The sequence below is a fragment of the Oncorhynchus kisutch genome, linkage group LG8, assembly GCF_002021735.2.
Source record: "Oncorhynchus kisutch isolate 150728-3 linkage group LG8, Okis_V2, whole genome shotgun sequence".
In the NCBI taxonomy this organism is placed as follows: domain Eukaryota; kingdom Metazoa; phylum Chordata; class Actinopteri; order Salmoniformes; family Salmonidae; genus Oncorhynchus; species Oncorhynchus kisutch.
In genome coordinates this window covers 4,990,553-4,998,052 of record NC_034181.2, presented here as the reverse complement: position 1 = coordinate 4,998,052, position 7,500 = coordinate 4,990,553, and the positions used below count along the sequence as shown (strand labels likewise).

The window sequence follows — 7,500 nt, the reverse complement described above, 5'->3', positions numbered from 1 at the left end:
CGAGCACACAGCCATGCAATCTCCATAGACAAACATTGGCAGTAGAATGGTCTTACTGAAGAGCTCAGTGGCTTACAACGTCACACCGTTACACGATGCCACCTTTCCAACAGTTTGTCAAATGTCTGCCCTGCTAGAGCTTCCCCCGGTCAACTGTAAGTGCTGTTATTGTGAAGTGGAAACGTCTAGGAGCAACAACGGCTCAGCCGCAAAGTGGTAGGCCACACAAGCTCATAGAACGGGAGCGGCGGGTGCTGAAGCGTGTCGTCTCGGTTACAACGCTCACTACCCAGTTCCAAACTGCCTGTGGAAGCAACGTCGGCACAAGAACTGTTCGTTGAGAGATCATGAAATGGGTTTCCATGGCCGAGCAGCCGCACACAAGCCTAAGATTACCACGCGCAATGCCAATTGCGTATACTCCCTCTCCGGCCTCTAGGTCATCAGGCTGCTGATTATCCCACACACCTGTCATCATCGGGTTGTTTATCATGGTTCAGCCTTGACCACTTAGTTCCAGTGAAGGGAAATCTTAACGCTACAGCATAAAATCACATTCTAGATGATTCTGTGCTTCTAACATTGTGGCAACAGTTTGGGGAAGGCCCTTTCCTGTTTCAGCATGACAACGCCCCTGTGCTCAATGCGAGATCCAAAAAAGAAACAATTTGTCGAGATCGGTGTGGAAGAACTTGACTAGCCTGCACAGAGCCTTGACCCCACCTTTGGGATGAATTGGAACGCTGACTGAGAGCCAGGCCTAATCGCCCAACATCAGTGCCCGACCTCCCTAATGCTCAAGTGGCAGAATGGGAAGCAAGTCCCCCGCAACAATGTTCCAACATCTAGTGGAAAGCCTTCCCAGAAGAGTGGAGGCTGTTATAGCAGCAATGTTCCAACATCTACTGGAAAGCCTTCCCAGAAGAGTGGAGGCTGTTATAGCAGCAAGGGGGGGACCAACTCCATATTACTACCCATGATTTTGTAATGAGATGTTTCACGAGCAGGTGTCCACATACTTTTAGTCCTGTAGCGTATATCAACCAAGTAAAGTTAATGTCTAAACCGGATTTGTCTGATTCTGTGTTAAGGTCATTTGCATACAGTCTCCCTATTTTATTAGGGTTGCATAGATACCAGTCAGGAGGGATCATTTCTCACTATATCATTACAAAAGCCTTAAATGATTTGTCGATACAAAAATATACGAGATACTTCACCATTGTATGCTCTTTTAAGAAATACATAACATGTACATTGTTGTCATCTGTCTTAACAGGATTGTAGAACACAGAATAGGTTCTGGAATACACTGTGAGTCACTATGTTAATGATGCTGTGTGGCTGTAGAGTACAGTAGACTTCTGCGTTGTGTTTGTAGAACTTGGCAGACCCCTGGAGCAGAGATCTCTTTAGAAACATTACCTCCAGGTATCCAAAGCAGACACCAGGTTAACACAGGGCCAGACATGTAACACAGCATTGTTAACACTTGCGTCTTCTCAGTGCATACCTGATTCCAGAGTCCACCGAGGCGAGCTGTTCTGTTGGGATTAGAGAGAGACGGTAGCCTGAGGAAACACACCTGAACCTCGCCCTCAGCTCTGCATGGCCGTCCACACACTTACCTTTTCACAAGCAGTGTTGTATAGAGAGAGAGAGAGAGAGAGAGAGAGAGAGAGAGAGAGAGAGAGAGAGAGAGAGAGAGAGAGAGAGAGAGAGAGAGAGAGAGAGAGAGAGAGAGAGAGAGAGAGTGAGAGAGAGATTCAGCTTCAGATCATTTGATGAAATCTAACTGAGATGCTAGATCTGCTTTCTCTCTTACTAGGGGACTGTGAGGGAACACTTTACACACAGTATTCCTTGCTACATTGTACTTACAGCAGTAACCCCTTGACTTAATTCTTACCATAACCCGCCAACTCTACTCAGCCTCAATAGCATGTTTGGCTGTTGCCACAACGTGGTGCATGATTCGGCACAGTTCTGATAACTACATCAAATCAATCTCCTTCTTTTCTCCAACAAAGGAATGTTTGTCTTTCCGTTACCCCCTAGGAGTTGATCATTACTGTCAAATTAAACTGTGGGTTAAAGACTGTTAGGGTTAGCAGGTGATTGTTTCCACACCACAAGCAAGCTGCCCTGGGACTGGCTGAACCACATCACAGACATGTCTCTGATTGGCTGAGCCACTCATTCTAATCCTTTGATCTCTGTGGGACTGGGGAGAGCCAATCACCCCAGTCTGCTTCTTAGATGGACCAATCCCCAATGCAGTCTGTGTCTTAGATGGACCAATCCCAAACGCAGTCTGTTTCTTCCATGGTAGAGTAGTCTGGCATGTTGAGACATACCAGGCCCAGGATGGAGGAAGGGAACCGGGTTAGATGGATGGCTCTTGTGGTGGTGGTTGACTACGAAGCAACACAGTAGCTAGCTAGGCAGTTGTTAGTGAAAGTATTATTTATTTTACTCTGACAAGGGGAGGGGAAATTGAATCAGACAATCTCTAGTCTCTTATATCCGTTTTCCTTCTCCTAGTTGTACACTATGTATTATAGCTGAAGCCTTAAACTTGGCCTTTTAGCTTTGCCCAATGATTCACTCTCTCTGTAAGCTGAGCTCTTAAACAATGCTAGCCGCGAGCAAGGAGTTCTGATCCCCCTTTTGGTATTTGATTAATTTATGACCAAGACAGTTGGGAAGAGATGGGAGATGTGTATTGAGAGGGGCCAAGTCGTGACTCAAACGCCCGATGCCAGGGGCTGTGTTTCCGTTACTGTTCGACCAAACCCAAGCGCAGCTTTATGTCTCCTCCATATCTCCTCTATATCTCCTCTATATCTCCTCCATATCTCCTCTATATCTCCTCCATATCTCCCTCATATCTCCTCCATATCTCCTCTATATCTCCTCTATATCTCCTCTATATCTCCACTATATCTCCTCCATATCTCCTCTATATCTCCTCTATATCTCCTCTATATCTCCACTATATCTCCTCCATATCTCCTCTATATCTCCTCTATATCTCCTCCATATCTCCTCTATATCTCCTCTATATCTCCACTATATCTCCTCTATATCTCCTCCATATCTCCTCCATATCTCCTCTATATCTCCTCTATATCTCCTCTATATCTCCTCCATATCTCCTCTATATCTCCTCTATATCTCCCTCATATCTCCTCCATATCTCCTCTATATCTCCTCCATATCTCCTCTATATCTCCTCCATATCTCCTCTATATCTCCTCCATATCTCCTCTATATCTCCTCCATATCTCCTCCATATCTCCTCTATATCTCCACTGTATCTCCTCCATATCTCCTCTATATCTCCTCCATATCTCCTCTATATCTCCTCTATATCTCCCCTCTCCCCCTCATATCTCCTCTATATCTCCTCCATATCTCCTCCATATCTCCTCTATATCTCCTCCATATCTCCTCTATATCCCCTACCTATCTCCTCCATATCTCCTCTATATCTCCTCCATATCTCCTCCATATCTCCTCTATATCTCCTCCATATCTCCTCTATATCTCCTCTATATCTCCTCTATATCTCCTCTATATCTCCTCCATATCTCCTCTATATCTCCTCTATATCTCCTCTATATCTCCTCTATATCTCCACGATATCTCCTCCCTATCTCCTCGCTATCTCATCCCTATCTCCTCTATATCTCCACTATATCTCCTCCATATCTCCTCCATATCTCCTCCCTATCTCCTCTGTATCTCCTCCATAGCACAGATCAAGCTGTAGTCAGTGATTAATAGATTATTATTACACAGTGATTCATAGAGATCATAAATCATATTAAACATCTCGTCTCTCTCTCGGCGATCTACAAAAGCACAGTCTGAGGAGCAGATTCAATTCATTAGTTAGGAGGTGCCCCAAATAAAACCCTATTCCCTATGGGCGGCAGGGTTACCTAGTGGTTAGTGCGTTGGACTGGTAACCGGAAGGTTGCAAGTTCAAATCCCCGAGCTGACAAGGTACAAATCTGTCATTCTGCCCCTGAACAGGCAGTTAACACACTGCTCCTAGGCCATCATTGAAAATAAGAATTTGTTCTTGAATGATTTGCCTAGTTAAATAAAGTTTTTTTTAAATGTAGCGCACTACTTTTGACCAGTGCCCTATGGCACCCTATTCCCTATGTAGTGCACTACTTTTGACCAGGGCCCTATGGCACCCTATTCCCTATGTAGTGCACTACTTTTGTCCAGGGCTCTATGGCACCCTATTCCCTATGTAGTGCACTACTTTTGTCCAGGTTAGGGATCAACTGTATAGGGAATAGGGTCCCAGTTGGGACATAGTCTTAGTCGTTGTACTGAATGGGTGATAGGACTTGATTAGCTGCAAATTGGTATTCGCTGCCCTTTTATACCTAGTTCTAACATGTGTCCTTAAAAGATGCATTTTGATCTGATTGTGATCCGATCTTCCTGACAACTTCCAACAAACGTTGTGATATATCTGTATACGGATTTTGGCAGTGAAACCATTATAATTTTGCCTCCTTTTGGCACCTGACTCAATATGTGTCCTAAAAGACATGACTCAATATGTGTCCTAAAAGACATGACTCAATATGTGTCCTAAAAGACATGACTCAATATGTGTCCTAAAAGACATGACTCAATATGTGTCCTAAAAGACCTGACTCAATATGTGTCCTAAAAGACATGACTCAATATGTGTCCTAAAAGACATGACTCAATATGTGTCCTAAAAGACATGACTCAATATGTGTCCTAAAAGACCTGACTCAATATGTGTCCTAAAAGACATGACTCAATATGTGTCCTAAAAGACATGACTCAATATGTGTCCTAAAAGACATGTATATTATTTAGAAAGAATAGCTGTCAAATCATTTGGATAGAAGTCGGGACAAGGAAATCTGGTCCCACAGTGGACGGATATGAGACACATTTTATTACCGTGTGTAGACATACAGTACAGTACCAGTCAAAAGGTTTAGAACACACCTACTCATTCAAGGGGTTTTCTTGATTTTTTTAATGACTATTTTCTACATTGTAGAGAAGATATAAACTATGAAATAACACAGATGGAATCAATGTAGTAACCAAAAGAAAAGTGTTAAATAACTCCTTTGATTCTTCAAAGTAGCCACCGTCTAGCCTCGATGACAGCATTGCACACTCTTGGCCTTTGCCCAGTGCTGTACGTCAGAATGTGGACACGATCAGGACCAAGGATGCAATGTTAACACCAGGTGTAAACCAGGCTAAAGAATGACCCCATTACACTTTAAAGCTGAGCTCTTTTTTTGTGTCAAACCTGAAAGGAAATGGAATCCAAAATCCCCAACTTTACTCGTTGGGACTTTTTTCTGTGCCATCTCTTCATTGGTTTATAGAAGCAGCTACCCAACGTGCCGTCTCCTCATTGGTTTATAGAAGCAGCTACCCAACGTGCCATCTCCTCATTGGTTTATAGAAGCAGCTACCCAACGTGCCATCTCCTCATTGGTTTATAGAAGCAGCTACCCAACGTGCCATCTCCTCATTGGTTTATAGAAGCAGCTAAACGTCCTCATTGGTTTATAGAAGCAGCTACCCAACGTGCCATCTCCTCATTGGTTTATAGAAGCAGCTACCTAACGTGCCATCTCCTCATTGGTTTATAGAAGCAGCTACCCAACGTGCCATCTCCTCATTAGTTTATAGAAGCAGCTACCCAACGTGCCATCTCCTCATTGGTTTATAGAAGCAGCTACCCAACGTGCCATCTCCTCATTGGTTTATAGAAGCAGCTACCTAACGTGCCATCTCCTCATTGGTTTATAGAAGCAGCTACCCAACGTGCCATCTCCTCATTAGTTTATAGAAGCAGCTACCCAACGTGCCATCTCCTCATTGGTTTATAGAAGCAGCTACCCAACGTGCCATCTCCTCATTGGTTTATAGAAGCAGCTACCCAACGTGCCATCTCCTCATTGGTTTATAGAAGCAGCTACCCAACGTGCCATCTCCTCATTGGTTTATAGAAGCAGCTACCCAACGTGCCATCTCCTCATTGGTTTATAGAAGCAGCTACCTAACGTGCCATCTCCTCATTGGTTTATAGAAGCAGCTACCCAACGTGCCATCTCCTCATTGGTTTATAGAAGCAGCTACCCAACGTGCCATCTCCTCATTGGTTTATAGAAGCAGCTACCCAACGTGCCATCTCCTCATTGGTTTATAGAAGCAGCTACCCAACGTGACATCTCCTCATTGGTTTATAGAAGCAGCTACCTAACGTGCCATCTCCTCATTGGTTTATAGAAGCAGCTACCCAACGTGCCATCTCCTCATTGGTTTATAGAAGCAGCTACCCAACGTGCCATCTCCTCATTGGTTTATAGAAGCAGCTACCCAACGTGCCATCTCCTCATTGGTTTATAGAAGCAGGTACCCAACGTGCCATCTCCTCATTGGTTTATAGAAGCAGCTACCCAATGTGCCGTCTCCTCATTGGTTTATAGAAGCAGCTACCCAACGTGCCATCTCCTCATTGGTTTATAGAAGCAGCTACCCAACGTGCCATCTCCTCATTGGTTTATAGAAGCAGCTACCCAACGTGCCATCTCCTCATTGGTTTATAGAAGCAGCTACCCAACGTGCCATCTCCTCATTGGTTTATAGAAGCAGCTACCCAACGTGCCATCTCCTCATTGGTTTATAGAAGCAGCTACCCAACGTGCCATCTCCTCATTGGTTTATAGAAGCAGCTACCCAACGTGCCATCTCCTCATTGGTTTATAGAAGCATCTACCTAACGTGCCATCTCCTCATTGGTTTATAGAAGCAGCTACCCAACGTGCCATCTCCTCATTGGTTTATAGAAGCAGCTACCCAACGTGCCATCTCCTCATTGGATTATAGAAGCAGCTACCCAACGTGTCATCTCCTCATTGGTTTATAGAAGCAGCTACCCAACGTGCCATCTCCTCATTGGTTTATAGAAGCAGCTACCCAACGTGCCATCTCCTCATTGGTTTATAGAAGCAGCTACCCAACGTGCCGTCTCCTCATTGGTTTATAGAAGCAGCTACCCAACGTGCCATCTCCTCATTGGTCTATAGAAGCAGCTACCCAACGCGCCATCTCCTCATTGGTTTATAGAAGCAGCTACCCAACGCGCCATCTCCTCATTGGTTTATAGAAGTAGCTACCCAACGCGCCATCTCCTCATTGGTTTATAGAAGCAGCTACCTAACGTGCCATCTCCTCATTGGTTTATAGAAGCAGCTACCCAACGTGCCATCTCCTCATTGGTTTATAGAAGCAGCTACCCAACGTGCCATCTCCTCATTGGTTTATAGAAGCAGCTACCCAACGTGCCATCTCCTCATTGGTTTATAGAAGCAGCTACCCAACGTGCCGTCTCCTCATTGGTTTATAGAAGCAGCTACCCAACGTGCCATCTCCTCATTGGTTTATAGAAGCAGCTACCCAACGTGCCTT

The 7,500-nt window shown here is 44.6% G+C and overlaps 1 protein-coding gene across 1 annotated transcript in view; it reads left to right on the top strand.

The window, feature by feature from the left end:
• arl15a (ADP-ribosylation factor-like 15a) overlaps window positions 1-7,500 on the top strand; it is a 321,282-nt gene that overhangs the window by 275,729 nt on the left and 38,053 nt on the right. The gene's annotated exons all lie outside the window — the stretch shown is intronic.